Below are 9,908 nucleotides of genomic sequence, written 5' to 3' on the forward strand. Positions count from 1 at the left end.
CATGTATACCAAAATTAAAAACAGTGGGTTTCAGCATTACTTTAACACGTTATACAAACAGTGTATTTGTTAAGCAAAGTTATACGTTTTTTGACTGCTAGAATTAGGGGATGCTGAAGCTTCGCCGTTAAAGGAGCCGCAATAGAATCTGTAAGAACGAATTTTTCAATTCGCGAATTCCTTATTGTATGCTTTAGTAATCCATCGGCCCTTCAAGTGGCGCAGAGCATCATCTAAAGCCAACTTGTAGGATAAAATAAACGTGACCAACAGCTTTCGGTTTTAAAAGCTGCCATCACTCATTGTGCGCTGAAATTGGCTGAGTTGTATATAATGCTGACCTTGAATAATATATTGTCACGTACTGTATAGGGAATTGAGTCTGGCTGTGGCGTGCAATTCGGCTCCGCGGCCTACATCAAAAACTCTTGGCCAACTATGACGGCCCATATGTGGCTGTCAAACGCATCAGTGATTTACCATATGCAATAGCCCTCCTGACAGCATTGGGTCGTCGGTCTGCCAAAACCGAACTGTCATGTTGCCCGCTTGAAGCCGTGTCAGCCTCGCACGACTAACGAACACGCCCAAAGCGCTTCGGCTGAGTAGGGGGGAAATGTCACGCTACTGACGACGACGAAGGTTTGCGATTGTGTGTCAGAAGAAGAGGAAGAAGCGTTGGTTTCTGAGGGCTAGTAGGCTTGATCTTGTCCCGCTGCCACAGCACTCTAAATAAACACCCCCTTTCGTATTTAACCGTAACAATGTTCAGGCAATTATTCGTTAATGTTGACCCAAATGTCACATATAAAGCGTTAGTTTACATTGATATATTTATTCTTTGAAAACAAACTACATCTTCAACACATCAATAGTAAGGCATAAAATGTCGACTGCGGAGAGGCAGCATAATAATTCTACAATAAATAGGGTGCTGCATGATATTGAAGTATTGCCGTCCTTCTCGCCAGTTTTATCTAGCAGATTCAGTTAACATATATAGGCATTAGTAAGCATTTATTACAGGAGACCAGCGCAATAATGTTTAGTGATCCCCTCGATGCTATTGTTATTTAACATCTAAGTCACAAGAAGAATTAGAATGTCATGGTTGCCATTGTGTAGGCGGCCTGAATGTTCGACTAATATGGACTGTAAACATTCACTGATTTAAAACACAAGGTATTCGTGTAGATATTGAAAATGGAAACAAAGTATGGACCATAACATCAAAAACATAATTCATACTATACTTTCACGTACTGGTGACAAGGTCGTAGGCACCAAAAGGAGAAAAACATAATAGCACTGCAATCAACTGTTTATTGGGCTGATTTTCGGCTGCAAAATTACGAAGCAACCAGGCGGCGGCGATGGCGATAACAGCAAATGTGCTCGCCGGTCATCGAACAACAATGCCCGTTTAACTTGTCAGACCTCAATTAGGATGCGGCGTAGAAACATCTAGATCAAGCCACTGACAATGACTAGCAAAACAGGAAACATTGTAGAAATACTAACGCCATATACAATCCTGTGAGATACATCTCGCACCATTCGCCGCAAAAAAAAAAAAAAGATAAAGCCGCGTCGCGCGACAATGAGCAAGAACAAAATAATAATGCAGAAGTGATACGCCCACTAGATTCACATTGATGAGGTTTCAAGCCTGCGGCTGTTGAAAGAGAACAAAAAAACATTTGATTGGTTCACGGCAATATTGAGTTTGACATGAGTGCTGACCATGAAATGATTTCATGTTGAGTTAGAATATTTGCTTACAGTAAAACTGTTTTGGGAACAGGCATAAAATACTAAAAAAGCTCATCCCAAGTTTATGTTTCAAAGACGAAGCTTATTAAACTTGCAAGACAGCTAGGCCTAACATACGCCTCGCCGAATTGAAAGCTTATATACTGCACTAATTTAAAAAAATCAGAAAAGAACTATTGCTTTTGTATATTTTGAGACTTTTCATTGAACTGTTTCATGGCAGCCCAACAAAGGGCATGGGTATACCTCGCGCTATTGTACTCACAAAAAAAAAAACATTTTAAGTAAAATAGAATAAACAGTACCGAAGTACAACACTTCCAAATTAAAGTCGAAAATTTCTCACATGCTGTGAGGTTTGGACTTTCTTAAATTGCTCAGGTGAAGAACGTTGGATCATTTCTGAAAGAACCTGCCACCATAGAGAGCGGCAAATCTTGAAACAAAACCTGTAGTACGCTGCCTGTTGCGCGTGTCAAGTTTGCTTCGGTTTTACCTTAAGTCGACCATCTGCTCACCTTCAGGCGCGTGCCTGATGTAGCTAAGCATGCACGCAACCGGCTTCTTCTTGACATTTCTAGTCAACGGAGTGGGTAGCGCTCCAAACTCTTTTTCACACACCTGATAATGTTCATTCGTACCGGTACATACAGTCTGTCTCCACGAAGCGCCACGCATGACGTAATTTTGTATCGTAAAGCTCCACTACGAGTGTCAGAGCCGCGTTTCGCGTGTGTGTACACAGCCCGTTATGCGCATGCCAGAGAGCCTCCAAATACGAAGCGACCAACAAACAGTTTTATGCCCAATCACCATTGAATAGATGCTTAAACTCAATTATTAAACTTTGTCTTATACCGGGGAATCGAACCTCCATCCTTGGAACCCCAGCCCAGCGCTTTACCACTGCCTCACCCCCAGGAAGTTTTCTTTTTTTCTGACACGGTATTGATTACACGTGGTTGTGAACAGAAAGGGTTATGCACACAGATAATTTGCAAAGCACTCAGCCGTTGCTGAGCTGCAAAACAGAAAACAAAACTAAAAACCAGGCCAAGATAAACACCATGTCACCGGCGGAAACCAGTCAGGTTGAAAGTGATTTTCTGCATTGCAGCATCATTTTGCAAAAGTAGAGTCAGGGTGCAACCACAAGTTCAGTGTTGTGATCCAATATGCGTGTCTTCCATAAGCTTTGAAGTCCAATAAGGAATAACATGTTATACGGTTCGTAATCAGGTTGTGGAACAGCAAGATACCGCGCACCGTACGAATTTACAACAGTCGTTCTTTAGAGTTTTTTGCAACACGTCCCAAAATAGAATTGCGTCTTTGCAATTAATGAAACAGTGCTCAATTGTTTCGGGCACATCACACAGAAGGCAGCTTACAGAAAAAAATATTTTTTCTATGGAGCCATGTGTTAACAGGTGTAGCTTCGGTGTGTAATTTCAAGAAAAACGTTTTTATGCTAATACAAAGCTGCATTTTGCGCATCCTGTTTAGGACATCATGAGCCTTAAGACCAAATTATAATGAACAATACTGTGGTGGTAGAAAATGCATTGCTATCAATTGCTTGTATAGAATCTTGCACGGCACAGAATATAAGTACTCATTCCAGAACAGTACAGTCAAAAACCGCACCGACGCATAAACGTCCTGCATAAATTTTAGTAACTGTGACGGTCTGTAAAATCTGAAGAAACCACTTATTTTTAAAGCAAAATCTTGAAATTAACTTGCAGAAGTGCTCTAATAATTGGATGTCAATATTCAAAAAAGAAAAGAAGAAACGGGCAACTAACGGCCTCACATACACGTGCACTAAGCAGAGCCCCCTTGCACAAACATGTCTGAATAGGTTATCACGTCGAATCGGTTCAAAACTTGATCATCAATAAACGCCGCAAATATTCTGTGAAAACGCTGGATGTAATGTCTACCAGAGTGAAGCACCTGAAGCCCATAATAAAGTTTTGTCGCCAGAAATATGTCGCAGGCCTGAGCCCGATCGAAGATTGGAAGCCGATAGGGAACAAATGTATTAGAATAACGCTTGACGACTTGAACTCGCTCTTTCCAGTAATTTGCACTTCACATAATTGCATGCATTGGAACGCCCAGATATTAGGTGGGCACACATGATCATTCCACTCCTGCATATAGGGAGGTGTTGAGCCCCACGGGCCAAACCGTAGGCCAAAACCCTTGCTGGGATTTATCTGAGCACCAGAAACAATGCCAAATTGTTCTATGCTGGATAGAACTTTTTCTATGCTCGGTTTGTCAGTGCAGAAAAACGCAAAATCATCCACATATGTGAGCCCTTTAACCCCATTTAAAAGGAGAGGAAAGCCATGGATAGTACTGTTACGAAAAACACTCGGACAAAGTGGCTCCAAGTAAAGAGCAAAAAGCAACGCAGACACGGACATCCTTGCTTCACAAAAGAGTTGATTGGTACGGGGCTTGATATGTGGCCGTTTACAATTAGGCGAGTCAAACAATTCCTATAGCAAAGTTGCACCCCCTTAAGCATACAGAATCTACATTCGTTCGCTCTAGAAGAGAAAACAGGAATGGATGACGATCTCGATCAAATGCTTTCGCGAGGATGACGTGAAGTAAAGCAACCTGATCATGAGAGCAGGAGCACGATTCGAAGATTGTGAGCGCAATGTGTACATTACTTTGAGTGGCACGACTCCTCAAGCCGCACGTCGGGTGAGGGCCGATGAGAACCGACCTTGCAAACTGTAGGCGATTCGATAAAAGTTTCGGGAATATATTGTAATCCACATTTTACAGTGTGATTGGTCTATAGCCTTCCAATGAGGGTAATGATTCCCGCAGTACGTTTTGGAATTAAGACTGTGTGACATTTTGTAAAAGTTTTGTGAATGGCTTCTACATCCAACCTCATCACGAAGAAATCTAGCTGGATAGGAGCAAGAACACTTTTAAAAGTTTTGTAAAACTCAGAGGAAATGCCATCAAAACCAGCAGTTTTTGAGAGAGGTAATTGATCAATTGCCAGTTCTACCTGCTGCTGCCTGAAAGAGCTACTAATTACAGAACAATTATCTTCTGATAAAGGACTCACCAGGGATGTGAAATGCGAGATAATGTCAGTATTGCTCACATGAAGAGTGGCACTAAAATTCATCGAGTAATAATCCACGAATACGGACATAACCTCATTCGTACTCGTAATCAATGCATTAAGCACTAATCTTGAAATCAGCTTTGCAGTCGCCTGATGACGTTCACCAAACAAAGCTTACCGCGTCTGGCGTTCGCAGTGCAAAGCACGCTTGATGCGAGATTGAATTAACGCGACCTGTATAGTTGCGCATTATGCCTTTGTAATTCAATTTTGACACTAGCAACTTCGTCTGTATATGTGATAGGTGAATCACATTCCAGCTCATTAATGTTGAAAAACCTTTTGTTAAGTACCTGCTCCTGATTACTCCTGTACAAACATTTCATTGAGCCAAGTTCAATTGCTATCGCACGTACTTCCTGCTTGAGCATTTCCCAAGCGGCAAAGAAAGGTAGACGTCCGGAAAAACATGATTGGAGCTGTGAGCTCCCACGAATGATAAATTCTTGATCATTTACCAGTGATGAGTTTAACTTCCAAACTTTAAATAGTCATTTTCACTGAGCTGGGCCCCCACAATGCAATGATGAGAAAACGAAACCGATATAGGTTCGTTTACAAGCCCGTGGGAAACTTATGCACGAGATACAGAAATCCGATCTAGATGAGCGTGAAATGCCCCCTGAATATGGGTGAATGCTCTAGAAGCAGAGCAGGACACTTCTGTATCAACTAATCCTGCATCGTCTGTAACAGGGAAGAAACGTTCACAGCTCCTGTCCCTGCATGCGTCTCGACTAGAGCGATCTATGGGGTTGCAAAGGCAGTTGAAGTCGCCCATTAGCACAAGATGTCGACCAAAGTTCAGTAAGCTGGCTATGTGTTCAAAGAAACTTATTCGCTGAGTCACAGTATTAAAAGCGTAAACGTTAATTATCCGCTATGGCTTCCTAAGGAGTAGAAAATCGCAGCATATCGACTGGCCATCGGTGTCGATATTATAAGTTAGGTTAGATTAAGGTAGTGACTTTCGCAGAAAATGAAATCAACCTGCCGACAAGCCCACAGCATGCGCGACAATGACATTAAAATCTGCCAAAAAAAGGCTATAGCACCCTTTTGGTCTCCTCCTCGCTGTATTCGTCTCTTGGACTGCCACAGTATTTGGACGCCAGCTATGAAAAATTCGGCGAAGTTGCATGTCTCTGGTGACACCTAAGACCCCGGACGTTGACAGTTGCAAGCACTATCTCTTCAGTGTCCGCCATGGTGACAGCACTTAGTTTTGGCCTACAATTACATTTGCCTGTCGGAAGACGGCGAAGCCGCCTCCGATCCACCGACAGGCCTCCTCAACCACGAATGCCAGCAATTTCGTTTGTGCTTCGAAGCTTGCTCCCGATCGCGATGCTTGTTGCCAGCTTGATCATCCTCCTTACTGGATTTGGAGGCGAATAATGTACGGCGTTACAAGACTGGCTCATCGGCAGCAGCGAGCCCTTGAGTCACAGGAACCGGGCACTAGTTTGGACGTTACTGCACAGCAACTGCCACAGGGGTCAAATATCTGCGGCGGCACTTACTTGGTGCTCCGGAACGAGTGGTGGCTCGCAGGCGGTTGGCTCATTGTCAGAAACTTGACACAACATCTCGTCCAAGGCCTGAGACGCTGCGTTGTTCGCATTACCGTCGGACGCATTAGCAGTATGTTCTTCCTCAGTAGCCTGTGGAGTGAAACATGAAGACAGCCACAACGGTGGCAGGAATGTTGCCAGACGCATCAATTATCTTCGAGGCACCTCTGATGTGCTCCCGTAATGCGTCGCAGGAGGCCGGACTTGATGGCGAAGCTTCTCCGCGTATGTAGCTACACACTCCCGTGCTGTGTGGCTGAAACACCGGCAATATTCGCAACGTGGCGCACGGCAGTGCCGACGAATATGTCCAACACAGTCGAGCTGAAACAGAGAGGTGGTCGGTCAGGTATCAGAACGAGGCTCTGCACTGCACACAAAGTTAACTGATGTGGAACGTCACCAACGCTAACCCCTAAGGGAAGAGTCAAAGTCACATCCCGGATGAGCGTCTTCATCTGTTTCGTGTCGGCAACTTTCCAGATTACCCTAGAAATGGAGGTGACTTTGCCATGAGCTTGTACAGCATCACGTATAAAGGAGTCATCCGAGCGTCAGGCAGACTGAATCTTGGGAGACAGAATCTTCGCAGAGGGCGCTACCGCGGGCGTTTTACGCTTTACGCTACATATATCCAGGCAAAGCAGAGCTAAACCACTGCCAATATATTTTTTTACCTACGCGGTTCACTGCGAAAGCACGGTGCTCTTCAGCTGCTGTGGATATAACAAGTGGAGCTGCCGCTCGCTGGCGAAATCTTATATATACGCTGAGTATTACCCCGAGTCTCTAGTTTTATCTCATAGAAATTGCTAGAAGCAAGCTTATCGCGCGCACTTGCTACGCTCGTCTACAAGTCGAATCTTTTAATCCTTCCGATATCGGTTGCCGTGAACAAGTGCTTCATCGGAAAAATGAAGCTGAGATTCTTCCAGATTGGGCAAGAATCTGCAAGCAGAACGTCGAGGAAGACAAGTTTTTGGACTGGGTGGTGGTGGTGGTGACAAACGTTTAATGATTTAGAAGGGGTGGATGTATGCATGGGCCGGATCTTTGATCCAGCCCTTACAGATACTAGTTGGGGTCCCTAGTACGGGACCCCAGTGGCGTCGGGCGCTGCCCGGCCCTGCTCGACCAAGGCGTTTTGGGCCTGCAGGTCATAGCAGCCAAGCAGGGGCGCCTCCCAGTCCTCCCGAGTGGGGTTGGGGTGAGGAGGAATGGCTGGATTGGACGGGATATGTCCGAAGACTTCTCCGCACAGTGCGGACAACTGCTCGTGAAGAAGGGATTAAAATGTTTTAGTGCGGCCGGTCACAGCAGAGTGTTGGTATACAGACGGAGTAGAAGCCGCTCGTCCGTCTTAGATAGACCTTTACTCGGGCAAGGGTAAAGACTATGACAAGATTGATAGTAAAGAACAATGTCTTTAAAACAATACGCGGGTTCGAATTCGAGATCCTGATCTAGGGCTCGAGATGGGAAGCCCGGAAAGAGAGCGCGCGGGAGGCGGCGTCGGCTGCCTCATTCCCCTCGAGACCTATATGCGCAGGAGCCCCTACCATTTTCCGGTAAGCGGGGTCCCCGGTATAGGTGCAATTTTGAATTAGTTGGTAGGCTAAGTATGGCGCCCGGCCTATTTTGACGTTCCGACAGGCCCCTCGCGAGTCGGAGATAATTGTTTACTGCCAGTAGACCGAAGGAATGTCAGCCTCCCCCAGCATACACACAATGAAGGTCACACAATTCCTGCTTTTGTCGCCTGTGGTCATACCTATTACTGTGCTTCCTTCAATGTGTCGTCTCTTTTTTTTCTCGCACTCCCCACCTGCACTTTCTTTCACTCCCCGCCTGCACCTGCTTTTTACCCCACCCACCACTACAATGCCATTGTACGCCTCTGCGCCACCTGTTTCTTTTTCCTCTCTTTGCATATAGAACCTACGCGCATCGCTTGCATTCGCACTCCTGATGAAGGCCAGCTTCTGGTCGAAACGTCGAGTCCAATAAAACATTTCTTTAAATAAAGCGTACACTTCGCTCTCTCTCTCTCTCTCTATATATATATATATATATATATATATATATATATATATATTGTGAGCGCAACGCATGAACTTTCACCTCTTTCATCTGTATAGATCCATCATCATTATCATCATCGTCGCTGACTGCTGCTCTGAGCGTCGCGCGCTGTGTGCCAGCTGGTTCTGCAATAGAACAGACGTTTTGTGCAAGTGCTGTCTCACAAGTGGTGGAGGTGCGATTCGTATTCCCCACCTCTCGCTTTAGACCCGCCTACCGTTCTCCCTGGAGCTCCGTTCAGGCCTTCGCTTGCGTCCACGGTCCTGTGCTATGGACGAGGGCAACGGTGCTCGCTCACCCCCGGCGTCTCCTCCTCCTACGGCGGCTGCCCCTGCCTGGACTGTCACCAGCCGCCAGCGCGATCCCCAAATCTTTGCTGGCCTTCGCGGTGAAGATGTCGACGACGGGCTCGACAACTACAACAGGGTCAGTGCATTTAACCGCTGGGATGACGCTCATAAACTGCTAAACGTCGTCTTCTACTTGGCTGACGTCCCCAAAACATGGTTCCTCAATCACGAGGATGACATCGCTGACTGGCCTACATTCACGGACCAGGTAAAGAAAATTTTCGGCACTCCGGCTCGTCGCTCAGAGCAGGCAAACAAAAAACTTGAAGCTCGTCTCCAGCAGCCCGGCGAGTCCTATAAGTCGTATATTGAGGGCGTTCTGGCCCTTTTGTCGCCGTGTCGACGCTGCTATGCCTGAATCTGAGCGTGTCCGCCACTTAATTAAGGGCATCAACACTGCTGCTATCAATGCCTTCGTGTTTAAAAACCCGTCGTCCGTATCTGACATCACATCCACATGTCAACGTCTGGACCAGATACAGTCCTGCCGCCTCGTGCAAGACCCCAGTGATGGTGGCTCCCTCATAGATGGAAATTTGCGGTCCCTAATCCGCACCATGATCCGGAAGGAGCTCTACGGCCTCACCAACCCCTCTGCAGTGCCTCCAACTCTTCCGCCAGCAACGGTGAATTTGCGCAGCATCATCAAAGGTGAACTGACGAATTTCAACTGCACTGTGGCACCTGCCCCACCTCCCATTGCCTCCCAACCTCCCTCGCCGCCTCCCAACGCCCCCAACATTCCTTGCCAACCTATGCCGAGATTACTTCAAGGCAACCCACTCCGCCTTCCCCGACTTGCTCGGCACCCGTGTGCGGTCACGTCGCTGCCATGGCACCATATCCTACAGCGCATCGTCCTGTTACAGCCTGGCGCCCCTCCCGCCCTGTGTGCTACTATTGTGGGATACGTGGCCACATTGCCCGTGTCTGTCGCCGCCGCCAAAAAGACGAGCAACG

This window comes from Amblyomma maculatum, chromosome 11 (assembly GCF_055883805.1).
Source record: "Amblyomma maculatum isolate TAMU_Amacu chromosome 11, ASM5588380v1, whole genome shotgun sequence".
Lineage (NCBI taxonomy): Eukaryota > Metazoa > Arthropoda > Arachnida > Ixodida > Ixodidae > Amblyomma > Amblyomma maculatum.